A 15,051-nucleotide genomic window follows, 5' to 3' on the forward strand; every position below is an offset into this window, starting at 1 on the left:
ACTTGTTACTGTTATTTAAAAGTAATTCTTTACCTTACAATATTACTGTCTCAGAATTGTAATTCGTTGCATTACTCCTGTATTACTTTTGAGTTACTTTCACCAAAATAACTACAGAGGTAGAACTTAACATTCTAAAATGACAAAATGTCCTGCAGAGCATTTTATATCCAGTAGAGGGCGATATGATGTAGCATAATGACTGTGGGCTATCCAGGCTACTGACAATATAGCTTATAATAAGCAAAGTGAAGGCTCAATACAATGCAAGAAAGGATGACAGACAGAATCATAAATGATCCACATCTGTTAAAAGTATGGTAGAGGTATAAAGTGATTATCTGACGAACTCGAAGTAGTGCGCATACATCCATCTTGCGAATGTACAGTCTTCTTCTGCCATCTTCACACATTAGCCGCTTTTCCACTGGCCAGCATGAGTACAGAGGCCGAAATCATGCCGCATTTCCACTGTCAGGCCAGTAGCCTCGTGGCACCCCTGTAAAACCCGTCCTAAACACGCCTTCACTGGACTACGTCACACAATACAAAGTTACACCAGCAAGAGGGAGATGAATGAAATAAATCGCTAAACAAACAAATCAGAAGCTGTCATTTAGTCTTTATTTACAAACTTGGACACCACATGCGGCTATTTACTGACCACGAACAGGAAATAAAACTTACTTGCAGCATTTTTCACTCGTTAAAGCCCACTTTCTAATAAAGATTTCCTGATAATTTACTCACCCCCATGTCATCCAAGATGTCCATGTCCTTATAGTGGACTTCAATGGCCTCCAGATGGTTGAAGGTCAAAATTACAATTTCAGTGCAGCTTCAAAGGGGCTTTATCTAGCGAAACGATCGGTCGTATTCTTCAAAAAGCGTATGCTGAATTTCCTACACCTACAAGACTCTTATTCCTCGTCTGGTATCGTTTTTAAGCCCTTTGAAGCTGCAATGAAACTGTAATTTTGACCTTCAACCATCTGGAGGCCGTTGAAGTCCACTATAAGGAGAAAAATCCAGGAATGTTTTCATCAAAAACCTTAATTTCTTTTTGACTGTAGAAAGAAAGACATGGACATCTTGGATGACATGGAGATGAGTAAATTATCAGGACATTTTTATTAGAGAGTGGACTAATCCTTTAATGCTGGGGTCAGCAATTAAAAAAAAAAAAAAAACATCCCTAGATGGCGGGCCATAACATATCAAAGGAGACTTGAATAAGCCCATTAATAGCATGTTTGAGACATGCTCTTAACAAAATATGTTTTTTTTCCTCTTTCCATAATGTGAATAATAAATGTGTATCATTTTAATTTGCTTGTTACACAATGGAGCCTAACTTATTGTAATAATTATTTGACGTAGCCTACTTTTACACTTCCTTGACATGTTCACGCTACTAAACTACATTTATTTAAACTGTTTACGTGCTGTTGGTACGCTATTACGTTGTGTACAGAGTGATGTTAACATTTAAGCTCTGGTGAGAGAAAATTGTCTCTATCAAAGAGTCAAATAAGGAAAGTTGACAGCAAAAATAGGGCATACAAAGAAGAAAGGAAAGACAACTATGCGTTCATCCTACCTGGTTTTGTGAATGCAAAGCCCGTCTGTCTTATCTGCAACAAAGTTGTCGCTGTTTGCAAAGAATATAATGGCCGTGTCCGAAAACCTAGGTAGCTGTCTTGCTGTGTCCTCAGAAGGCAGCATTTTCCAGTTTTCGGACGCAGCCAATATTAGGGACTGTTCACATGTTGCGTCTAAAAAACACGTGGAAAGCGTGCCTGTGCCTCTTTCTCCTCCTTTATAAAGTGCTTGCGCTCCTGTGGCATCTGTCATTGCTATGCAACCATGAACTGCGCTCTCCAGACAGATCTACTTCAGAACCAGCCGCTATCAAAATAATCCTTACACTACTGCGTTACAGCATAAAGTAATATGTTACTGTAATGCATTACTTTTGTAACGCGTCACTCCCAACACTGTTTGTCATAAAGTGTTCTTTATGCTAAACTGCTTTATTAATGTATTCATTATTCTGCTACATTTTGGGGTTTGCATTGTTCTTGCAGCAGCATGCTCCTATTAAGACCAGAAGTGTCCCTTCCTCCCACTTCTCCTTGGTATACCCCTGAGCTCTGTATTTCTTAAGGCTACTGGTAGACAGCTTGAGCGTCTCTACTGAAAAACCGGTCTTACTGTACATTATTTAGCTTTTCTTGATCAACTCAAAATATACAAACCTGCTTTCATTTCGGCTGGCTCTTGTTTTGTCTCTGCCACAATTAATAAATCAAGTAACAGGCCAAAAGCATTATTCAGTACAATAAATAAGCTTACTAAACCTCCACCCCAGGATGCCCTAGCTTCTAATGAGCTTTGCTGCTTGAAAAGAGCGATGCCGTCCACCAATGCTTCTCTACTGATACAAAGCTTAGCCATCCACCAAATCTATCCAGTCAAACTCTGTCTTGTTTTTCTGTGACGACCCCATCTTCTGTCTCTAAGTTAATATTGAAATCCAACTATTCTTCCTGCCCCTCTCCTGAAACTTTGCCATTCTTCCATCTCTGCACCTATCTCTCACTTCATCAATACATCTCTTACCTCTGCTCCATTTCCTCTGCCACTCAAAACTGCTGCAGTTACGAAGAAACCCAACCTCGACCCCTCTGTTCTATCTAATTACCGTCCTGTTTCAAATTTATCCTTCATAGCCAAATTACTGGAAAGCACTGTTGCCTCCCAACTCCAGTCTTTTCTAGTTGAAAATAATCTCTTCGATCCCTTTCAATCTGGTTTTCGCCCACTCCATAGTACCGAAACAACACTTGTAAAGGTAGTGAATGATCTACTGCTTTCTGGTGACTCTGGTTCTCTGTCTATACATGAACAAAACTGAGATTATTTTCATTCTGTAATTTTCACTCCCTCACTTACCAGCAATATTTGTACAAATTTCACCTGTGAAATTGCTGGTTCTCACATGAAAACTTCCAATACTGTTAAATATTTAGGTGTAAACTTTGAGACCACTCTTTCCTTTCAGTCTCATATTACCTCCATTACCAAATCTGGATTCTTTCATCTACATCGCATTGCCCAACTCCGTCCCTTCATCAGTACCAAAGATGCTGAAACTGTCATCCATGCATTTGTCTCATCACGCCTTGATTACTGTAATGCTCTTCTCATTGGTCTACCTGCCAGCTCCATTTCCAGATTACAATACATTCAAAACTCTGCTGCTAGAATACTCACCCATACCAAGCGTTCTGCTCACATCACCCCAATTTTGTATGATCTCCACTGGCTTCCAGTTGCCTTCCGTATTAAATTCAAAATTCTCCTGCTCACTTTTAAATCTTTGCATGGCTTGGCTCCCCCTTATCCTTGTAATATGCTCGTCCCCTACACCCCGACTCGCTCACTACGTTCCTCCGACTCTGGCCTTCTCGTTGTCCCTCGGCATCACCTCTCTTCAATGGGGGGCAGATCATTCAGTACTATCACACCCAAACTCTGGAATTCTCTCCCCTGCTCACTCTGTTGTGTTAATAATATCTCTGAATTTAAATCATTACTCAAAACTCACTTTTTTTTATGGTATACCTCTGATTTGATGGATTGATTGGTCTGCTTAATTAACTAATAGTTCTCTGAATGTTATGTCTCTTAAGTCCTGTTTTGTATTTTATTGTGCTTGACTCTATTCTTCTGTATGCTTCCCTGTCCATTATTGTTTTTCATCATTGTCTACTCGTATTATCTCTTCCTTGATAATTGTACATTGTAAAGTGTTCTTGAGCCCTGAAAAAGGCACTATATAAATAAAATGTATTATTATTATTATTATTACCAGGTGAACGTGTATTTCTACAAATGTGCGCACTTTGAAAGTAAAAGTTTGTATGCACTGTAATCAAAAATAAATGGGACCAAACGCGATTGAATGTAAAGGTTTGTGTCTTGTTATTCTATTAATAACTACCGATTGATTTTGCATTTCTATCAGAAATTAACAATTATTAGTGTCATTGTAGCCATTATTAGTGTCTCACACACACACACACACACATATATATAATGTTTTATAATATAGCGGCCCCATCATTTTTAGATGGGCCCCCCAAAACTACAATTCTGGCTACGCCACTGCTCTGTAAATGGAGTAATCTGCAGGGTGATGGACACGGAGGTAAGAGGTTGATGGTGTAGTTGCCACCCTTCGCACTGACTGTAGCAGGCAAATCCTGTAGATTGGGCTGTCTAAGAAGCCGAAAAACTCCCATACTGTCGAGCTTATTTACTTTTTTCGGGTGTGTGAACAGAGCCTCTCATTCTCCCGCTCGCTGCACACTGCGTCTTCTTCTTGTTTGACAGGCGTCAGCGTTAAGGTGCAATACTGCCACCTGAGAGCTCAACCAGGTACTGGCGCTGGAGTATTTACATGTCATGATATCATAAGCGTCCTATTCTTTTTAAATATTGTGGTCATCGTCAATACCGGTATATCGTCACACCCTAAATTAACACGATATTGATATTTCATGCTTTGAATATCACGGTTATCGTCAATATCGGTATATTGCGACACCATTAGTGTCTATCATTTTTTTATGGCAATACATTTCCTGTTTGTGTTAATATCTTTAGCAATAGCCTACACACATTTTTTTTATTGTACATTTTATCAGATTTCTACCGTGCTAGACATTTATTTCCTGTCTTCATTTTTGGCAGTTACACACAACAATGCTTCCTTCCCGTAGAACCCCTGTTCACCACACTCATAATGCAACATACAGTACTTCATCTTTACAGGATGTGTATACACTACACTTGAGCGCACAGCATGTGTGTGTGTTTTTATGTCACCTTATGCAAACTTCATGGCCCCAAGAGATTTAGAACAATTTATCTGCTTTTTATTATATCTTTTATTATTTAAATCAGAGGTGTCATGTTTTGCTTATGCTTGTAAAGGCTGCTTCACAGAGCGTGGTCTCATGGTGTTGCCATGTTCACTCATTTCAAGAGTTTTTGAGCTTGTCGTTTAAGCTTAAAGTGAGCAGATGCTAGTCACAATATTTTGTTCTTTGAGCTAGGAGGAATTAAACTGTATTATTAAACTTTAAACTACTAAAAATATATAATTAAATAATTAACATACATGTGCATCACCTATCTTACATATTATCTGTTACAAAATGTTCATTTGCATTATTTGGCTGAGGCTGAGAAGCTCCTCCTATTTGTGTTTTGATCTACAAAAACTCCCCGCACAAACTCAAGAAGGCATTTTCAGAGTGTTACAGTACAGAAGAAACGGAAATCCTGTGTATGTTTTGAAATAGTTTAAGGTATGTTGAAAATGCATCTTAAAACCTTTTCATATGACCTAATAATATAAATGTCACATTTATTTATTTTTTTTTAACTAGCTATTTCATGCAAAATCATTAAATAAAATAATAATAGCTACAAATAATTTACATTCCAATAATATTAAAATGATTGTAAAATTGTAGATTGTAGAGTCTTTTGACTCTAGTTACAATTGTTGTTCATTTGTTTCATGTTGGTTTCATATTCAGTTTCTGTCTTTAAAACCTTTACAGTGTTTTCTCAAGCCTCTCCTGTAACTGAAGACAAACACAAGCACTTTCTGGAACTAAGAAATTAAGGTAATTAGAATTCTTTGTCAGTTCCATTATTAAATTATATGATCAAAATAAGTATTATGTCTCTAATTCTGAGCAGCCGTTAAATTAATGCTTAAGTTTGTTGTTTAGAACATGGAAACTCAAGACCCTGCTGTTGTTGAGGCAGTAAACGCATCAGGCGAGTCCACCCTGGAAAAGGCTGCAGCAAAAGCTAAACAAACACTTGATCAGCTGATAAATGTCTCACTCAACATCGCTGTGACTGGAAATACAGGATCTGGGAAATCTTCCTTTGTAAATGCATTAAGAGGTCTAGGTGTAAATGATGCTGGAGCAGCACCTACTGGAGTCACAGAAACTACAATGGAGGCCACCATGTATGAGCATCCTGGAATGCCAAATGTGAAGATCTGGGACCTGCCTGGAATTGGAAGTCTAAACTTGAAAGCAAAAAAATACCTTAAAGTTGTCAAATTTAACACTTATGATTTCTTCGTTATTCTAAACTCAGCGAGGTTCACAGAGAATGACATCATGCTGGCTAAAGAAATAAAAAAAGAATTTTTACTTTGTTCGTTCCAAGATTGACAATGACATCGAACAAGAGGAAAAGAAAAAGGGATTTGATGAGCAGAAAGTCCTTTCCATTATAAGAGAGGACTGTCAAAAAAACCTGAAAGAAGTGGGAGACCCCAAAGTTTTCTTGATATCATCTTTTGATGTGCAGAAATATGATTTTGAAAACCTTCAAAAGGCACTAGCAGAAGAGCTTCCAGAACATAAAAGATCTGCTCTTCTACAAGCCTGGCCAGTGTGCTCCACTGAATGCCTTGAGAAGAAGATCAAGATGTTTAAAGGCATGATCTGGGCTGTATCTCTTGCCTCTGCTGGTATAGCAGTGGTCCCTCTACCTGGTCTATCAGCAGGATGTGATCTAGGCATGGTGGTACTTTTTCTCTCAAGTTGTTACTATTCATTTGGTTTGGATGAAGGGTCACTGACAAGGCTTTCAGAAAAAGTGAACAAGCCCCACCTGAAAGATTTGGCCAAATCAAAGTTTGTTGTTGCCATCCGAGAAAAAGCTTTGATCAGAATTCAAGTTTCTACTGCACTTGCTACCATTGCTACTGTTGAATATTTTATTAGTCTCGTTCCAGGTGTGGGCAGTGTTGCTGCTGCAGGAATATCCTTCGCTACTACTCAATACCTGTTGAGAGAAGGACTAAATGATCTGGCAGATACTGCTCGGAAAATCAGAAAAGAAGCTGGACTGGATACAATCTTAAACATACAATCTCTCAGAATATAAATAAACCTAAGAATGTATGTATTTGTACATGGATGTATCCTAGTCTGCTTCTCTTCATTGATTTATGTGCTTTAAAGCATGAAGTGTTTTCTGTATGTTTGACTATGTGATGGTTTAATAAAAAGGATACCACTTTTTCTTCATGATATTAAAATAATGTGCATGTAAACTATATGCTGTAATGTATGATAACTGATTCAATCGCTTTTCTTTATCTCATATACAGTCATTTATAATGTCTTATACATATAGAAATAAACAATGTTTTATGTGCTTTTCTGTAATGAATGCAAATAAATATTGGCACTTTAATTTATTGGTAGTTCACTTTAATTTTTCTGTTGTTGATTTCTGATTCTTTTATCAGTGTTTGATTTCATTGATGGAATCTGGATTTTATTCCTCATACAGTCATGTACGTATAATGTCTCATACATAATAAAATACAATGTGTATATAAATTTTTTGGTGATAGCTGTTTCACCTACTCTTAATATTTTTATATTAATAATAATACAAATATTTAATATTTATAAATATTTTATAATATTTGCCTGAACAGGGGCATGTTTAGGTTATTGGGAGCCCTAAGCAAATCTCCAGGAGGGAGCCCCACAATTGTGTTCCCGGGGGTTTATCAGCTGGCAATTTTCAATGCACATTTAAGTGCAACTATTATTAACAAAAATGGAAAGACGAGCCTTATCAGTATGTCACAATATCACCCTATTTGGACTTTGTTTTCTGTTTTGCTCCATTTCCTGCCAGTCTGTACTTAGATTTAATATCAGTTCTTTTGTATATACTGCATATCAGGTACAGTATATGGCAAATTTTCTCAAGAATTTTTTTTTTTTTTTTTATCTCAACTGTATTAACTGCTGTAAAATATACATGGATCAGTTGGTACTAAATTAATATTGAAGCATAAAATTAACTGACTTGTAAACAAACTTAAATTACACTTGAGGAAATTTGTATAATAACAAAGTTATAATAGGCCTACTAACTTTAAAATTATTTCTACTCCATTTCAGTTTTTTAAATATAAAAATTTAAATGGTGGCTGTCATTTTTATGGATTTATTTAAACATGCATTATATAGGCTATTAAAGAACATTAAAATTTATAATTAATATGTAATAAATGCTCCTCTTTCTAGTTAATTTTTCTAGCTAACAAGTTTGTGGTCACTGACTGTTCTGAGGTAAATGTGATGTTACATTTGTTTGTTTACCAGCTTTTTCTATTAACATCTTTCCATGGTTCAAACACTGAGCGCAATTACACAAGACATGATATGGATTTCAGTAAGTAGTAGTACTTTATTTTGTAACATACCTTTGGATGTTTATTCATGTTTATTTTGTGCTGTAACAGGTATTAAAGCAAATCCATATCCTCACTCTTTTTAAGTGGATATACATGTGTATTGCATAGACTACAACACTTTGGGGGGACTACAATCGTGGGGGCCCCAAGCACAAGGGCCCCAAGCAATTGCGCGCTTTGTTTGGTGGGTAAACATGCTTCTGTTCGTAAATACTCTTCTCACTCATGACTGAAGTACATATTTACTTACAATAAAACATTGTTAAACATTAAAAAGTGGAAAAAATAAGCATTTCTTACGGTGGCCGAGAGAGCACAATGCGCTGCAAATGAAGAAACATCTTCATCAGTTTGACAACACGTGCTGCAAACTCCACAACACTTACAAATAGACAAACGCGCTGCAAATAGCACATACCAGGCCCAGCGATCTCAAGTCCTTCTGCAATGATCTGAATGATGATGATGACGGTGACGATAATGATTAGGCTACTTTTAGAATTAAATTAATAATTTAATTTGCCCCATAATAATTTATAGTGCATCATGCATAACCGACGCGATGAGATTAGCTAATCAGCTAAAGTGAAAGTAAAAACTCAGCGATGAGAGATCTACTTCAACATGTTCTGATAACTATTTAACCTTAATTTATTTCTTAATATTTCTCTTGTGGCCCATACATATTGAAAAAAAAAACAAAAAACAAAATGAGAAGAGGTGATACTTTTTTTTTTTTTTAAGTAACACCTATATCTCTTCTAATTTTTTTCAATACGAGCTCTCATCACTGAGTTTTTACTTTCACTTTTTGCAGTGAATAATTGACTGGGATTTGAGACTGGAAATCAAGTAAATTATTAAAAAAATAAATATTATATATATATATATATATATATATATATATATATATATATATATATATATATATATATATATATATGATTATTTATTATTAATCATTTATTAATAATATTTTAATGCAAAATAATATCCCCCAAATCTTTTGTCCTGGCACCGAGACTGGCACAGACCACAACGAAAATGTTATAGGGAACACACTGACGTACCTGTCTGGGACCGCTGGCTGGGATTGTTCATGTTTACTAGGTGGTGTGCACCTGAAAGGTGAGTTTTTTCATTTAGTTTGTTAACATTCTGATCTGCATTATGAGCAGTCCTATTTGCAGCGCGTTTGTCTTTTTGTAAGTGTTGTGGAATTTGCAGCGCATGTGTTGTCAAACTGATGAAGATGTTTTCTTTATTTGCTGGTGTTTTTTCTATTTGCATGTGTTTTCTTCATTTCTCTCGGCCGCCGTAATTTCTGGATGGAAAATAAAAAAAGACAGATAATGTTGCTGATTAGATAATCTTAATTTGTATTCAAACAACAAACCAAAAGTATGAAAAGATGATTCTTCTTCCCCAGACTTTCACTGGGAAAGAATTTAAAACTCTTTTTTCACTCCTCTATTACTTTCTATTAAAATATTTACATTCTAAATCAACAGTCTTTCTCTTAGCTCTGATAGATGTGCGTTCTAGTGGAGAATAGTAGTTACTACATTTTCTATTTTCCTTAAAGGTGCCCTAGATTCAAAAATTGAATTTACCTCGGCATAGTTAAATAACAAGAGTTCAGTACATGGAAATGATATACAGTGAGTCTCAAACTCCATTGTTTCCTCCTTCTTATATAAATCTCATTTGTTTAAAAGATCTCTGAAGAACAGGCGAATCTCAACATAACACCAACTCTTATGTATCAGTCGGGCTCATTAATATGTACGACCCCAATATTTGTATATGCCAGCCCATGTTCAAGGCATTACACAAGGGCAGCCAGTATTAACGTCTGGATCTGTGCACAGCTGAATCATCAGACTAGGTAAGCAAGCAAGAACAATAGTGAAAAATGGCAGATGGAGCAATAATAACTGACATGATCCATGATATCATGATATTTTTAGTGATATTTGTAAATTGTCTTTCTAAATGTTTCGTTAGCATGTTGCTAATGTACTGTTAAATGTGGTTAAAGTTACCATCGTTTCTTACTGTATTCACGGAGACCAGAGCTGTCGCTATTTTCATTTTTAAACACTTGCAGTCTGTATAATGCATAAACACAACTTCATTCTTTATAAATCTCTCCAACAGTGTAGCATTAGCCGTTAGCCACAAAGCACCATCAAACTCATTCAGAATCAATGTAAACATCAAAATAAACACTGTATTTAAGCGATTAGACATGCTGCATGACGAACACTTTGTAAAGATCCATTTTGAGGGTTATATTAGCCATTTGAACTTTTTTTTATGTTGTTTAAGGCAAGCGCGAGCTCTTGGGGCGTGGAGCACCAGATTTAAAGGGCCACACACCCTGAATCGGCTCATTTCTAATTAAACTTCATTCACATTCAGGGGACACCTTAGACTTATATTAGATCTTTAAAAAAAAGTTCTAGGGCACCTTCAATTTAAAGGGGTTACACTTTGATAATTTCATTTTGTGTGAATGAACAAAAGGCCTAACACAAGTCTGATATTTCTTTTTTTTTTCCATAAAATTCATAATAGCAGAATTATAGCTAAAAAAGAGAAAACCTTTATCAGAATAGCACACTACATACCAGGGGTGAAATAACGAATTACAAATATTCATGTAACTGTAACAAAATAGTTGTTCTCAGAAATAGTACTTTTTATTTTTCCCATTTCAAACATTTGAAAGTAAAATCGATCAAATGCAATTAACTAATCTAGTAAGATTTTTTTAAAACATTATTTATTGTTTTTTTTTTTTTCATAGAACAAACAGAACAAAGACAAACATGACAAAAAAAAAAAAAGATAATTATAATAGTACAATAAAAGAACCTATAACAAAACAAATGGAACATTTGAGGGACAAATGCATACAAATACAAATCATCTTAATAGACAGGTGATGCTTAAGCTGGATACTAATTGATAAATATTGTAGTCAGGGTTAGGGTTAGGGTTAGCTGCATTGACGACGTAGTTATGCTCACGCGTTTGTCACACGACACTCACACTTGCAGTGTGAAACAGACGTAAGAGGTTGGACTCTGACCAAAGGTTAAAAGCCAGTGAACAATGCCACTCCCTCTCTTTCCTTGCTTCTTGGACGACTGAAGAGACCCCTTCTTGCTGCAGGCCTTTTTAGGCCTCGGCCTACAACCCAGCCATGTGCTCATCTATAAGTTGTTTCATAGTACTTCATCCAACGCAGAAGATACTGGCAACAAACTTCAGACAGAATCATCAAGATTTCTCCTCAGCCTGTAGATCCGATGCTCCTCAGCCTGAAGGCATCTTTCTGACACTGTTATTGTAGAAGCTGAACAGACTGTCCACACCGTACGCCACCCGCGGGACTCCGTAACACTCGAAGAGCAGCTCCGACATCATCTGTCTGCAGTGAAGCGGGTTACAGGGCGGCTCGGTGACCACCACAGGGTGATCCACATGACCCTAGAGCATGAAGGTGAAGGGTGTCATTTTTATTCATCCAAACTACAGTGCAACAATAACCACTGCACATAAATCCTGCATCGAATAGACAACGCAATCCCATTCTCTTGGATTTTTCTTGTGTTCCCGATTTCGGCTCAGCTTGGTGATTGAGTCCGCTCTCCGAACTTTACAATAGTATTTAAAGGTTCATGAAACGTCTCTTTCATAATTTCTTGTGCTTGAATGACAATTTCACATAAAATTATCTCAAAATGCCCTTGGCGAATATCCATAGTCAGGATATGTCTTAAGTGAATGTAAGCAGTCAAGAATGAAAACGCATGTGTAACAGTATCCCAGCATTATGTCTTAAAGTGACAGTAGCCTAATGTTCCTGCTGCTGTCTGTGTTTTTAATGTTATTAAACAACAAAGACTCAATGTAAAAATTACCTAATTTTTTACAAAATATATTTATGAATTTTATATTAATATAGATGTAATATAATATTAATTTGCATTGTTCTTGCATTTCATGTAAGAAGTCTGGTAAGTAAAATAAAATTTTTGAGCTTCAGGGACTCTTTTCATTCACCTCATAGTCTTCATTGCACAAACCTGCATGTGTGAATGCTTGCCTTTGAGTATGTTTTGTTTTGTCAAAAGCTTCTATGTTTCCAGATAATACAGCATGAGCTGCGCTCGCCACTGGGTTCAGCGCAGCCCTTCAGATACAAAGCGATTTGCGCTGCGCTAGCCAGAGCACAGTAGGCGGAGTTTTCCAAACATGTAGCGGGGGTTTTATACATAGTCATTTGATTGTTGTTCCACCTTTCGGTCTGCAGAAAAGTATATGTCCCGGGCCGTGCTAAGGAGTGAGCAATAGCAATAGCCCTGCTTGTAAGAAGAAGAAAGAGAGCCGCTCTTGACAGTGTCTGTTGTGTCTCCATGACACAGCTTTTCTCCCGATGTCACTATACAATCAGCAAACTTGTATTGTATAGCTCTGGAAATTACAACTCAGTAAACAGCTGTTCATCCATTTTGCTTTCCGATTGTTTAGATGCTCCGTTTCTATTGGCCGCGCGGGTAATCGTCACAGAGCGCAGCGGCAAAAGTTGAACTATTTTGAACTATGACCGCGGCGTGCACGCAAGCTGGCTTGGGCTTGGGCTTGGGCTTGGGCTGTCCTCGCGCAACACAAGCCATTGAAATGAATGGGTTTCATAGCGCAGTGCATGCCACGTCCTGTGTGAAAGGCCCTTTAGGAATGTCATTCCCCACGTGCGCGTCACTGTATGAGTAATAAACACAATGTTTGCACTTTTGAGGATTATAAATGTACGCCTGAACACGATCTGAACATGAGCCGCGGCTGATCCGACTGTGAACCACCGCACGCCCAACCCGCGCGGCACTGAAACGAGCCGTTATCTACCACTATCGGCGCCGGAGATGGTTCTAGACACTCCCTCTCCACCGTGAATACAGGGTCTGGAGTACATTTATAGTCCTCAAAAGTGTAAACATTGTGTTTATTACTCATACTGCTCAACAACATACATGGGTAGTCGACTCTGAGTCTTCTTCGTCACCATTGATGATGTTTTTTTTTTGTTTTTTTAGTACTCTGCTCACTGTTGTTCAGGGATAGAGAAGCCGCGTTCTCCACTATGGCAAGCCGTTTTAACATTTAATTCTCTATTTATTTTCATGCTAGTACAGGGGTAGGCAAGTCCTAGAGAGCAGCTGTCCTGCAGAGTTTAGCTCCAACCCTGAAAAAAACCCTTCAGCTGCCTATAGCCTTAGTAATCCTGAAGAGCTTGATTAGCTTATTCAGGTGTGTTTGATTAAGGTTGGAGCTAAACTCAGCAGGACAGCGGCTCTCTAGGACCGAACTTGCCTACCCCTGTGCTAGTACTTATTTTTTAGATACTAGTATCTATTCTCTTTTGTCATAAAGGGTTCTTTAGGCTATACTGATTTATTAATGTATTCATATTCTGCTACGGTTTACATTGTTCGGTTGCATTGTAAGACTTTTTTCTTTTTTTGCATTGAGTATATTGCATTCAATATTTTTGCATTATTATTATTATTATTATTATTATTAGTATAGGAAATTGTTTGGTACAAATTATAACAAACGTAAGGGCACATTTGAATCCATTTGTAGCTGAATGGGCTTTACAAACAAATATATAGGCTATATTTCTTCTTGTCTTACTTAGCTTAGTTTGCATCTTAGGATAAGCAGTCAAGTAAAAATAGGATAAGCAAGTAAAAATCTTTACTTTGCCAAAATGAGTATTTCAGCGCACCTTTTGAAATTCCAGCTGTCGTGCCAAGGTCGAGTTGAACTGAAGGCTTTACAGAGACATTGCTGTATAAGTCAGAAAAATAAATTAATGTATTAGCTAATTTACATATTACAACCTTGAAATCCATTAGCAATGGAGTCGTCAAGGTTTTTACGTTGGATTTGCGACACAAAGCTGTGCACGACTGGGTGTATCTTATACACAGGTGCATCTCAAATTAGAATGTCATGGAAAAGTTCATTTATTTCAGTAATTCAACTGAAATTGTGGAACTTGTGTATTAAATAAATTCAATGCACACAGACTGAAGTACTTTAAGTCTTTGGTTCTTTTAATTGTGATGATTTTGGCTCACATTTAACAAAAACCCACCAATTCACTATCTCAATAAATTAGAATACTTTCCTAAGATCAATAAAAAAAGGATATTTTAAACAGAAATGTTAAGCTTCTGAAAGGTATGTTCATTTCTATGCACTCAATACTTGGTTGGGCCTCCTTTTGCATGAACTACTGCATTGTTGGGTCTGGTGTCTCTCCAGGGTGTCCGCGGGGTCGTAAAAAGGATTAAAAGTTGATAAATCCATTTTGGGAAAATGACGGCCCTTAAAAGTTTTTTAAAACGATTTTTTGAGGTATTAAATTTTGTTCAAGCTTTGTCAAAAGAGTTTGACTCCAAAAAGTATTCATGAATATATTTATTTTCATCCCCATAATAACTATTAAAAACCAACGGCATGCTCGGTCAGTGAGATCGGCTCAGGGCGTGCGTGCCGTCTACGGGTGAGTCCACGTATTTTGCGAAATGTGCGGTTTGGTGATGTGTCGCCCTCCACACGTCGCGAAACAGACTCCGAAATGGGGAAATGTAAATTTGCGGACTCCTGGTTGGAGAAGGATGAGTTTAAACAATGGCTGAAGCCTGTCG

At 37.1% G+C, this 15,051-nt stretch overlaps 1 pseudogene; it reads left to right on the forward strand.

The window, feature by feature from the left end:
• Window positions 1-5,315: 5,315 nt before the first annotated feature.
• On the forward strand, window positions 5,316-7,307 carry LOC137036099 (interferon-inducible GTPase 5-like; annotated as a pseudogene).
• Window positions 7,308-15,051: the final 7,744 nt, after the last annotated feature.

The sequence above is a fragment of the Chanodichthys erythropterus genome, chromosome 14 (genome assembly GCF_024489055.1).
Source record: "Chanodichthys erythropterus isolate Z2021 chromosome 14, ASM2448905v1, whole genome shotgun sequence".
In the NCBI taxonomy this organism is placed as follows: domain Eukaryota; kingdom Metazoa; phylum Chordata; class Actinopteri; order Cypriniformes; family Xenocyprididae; genus Chanodichthys; species Chanodichthys erythropterus.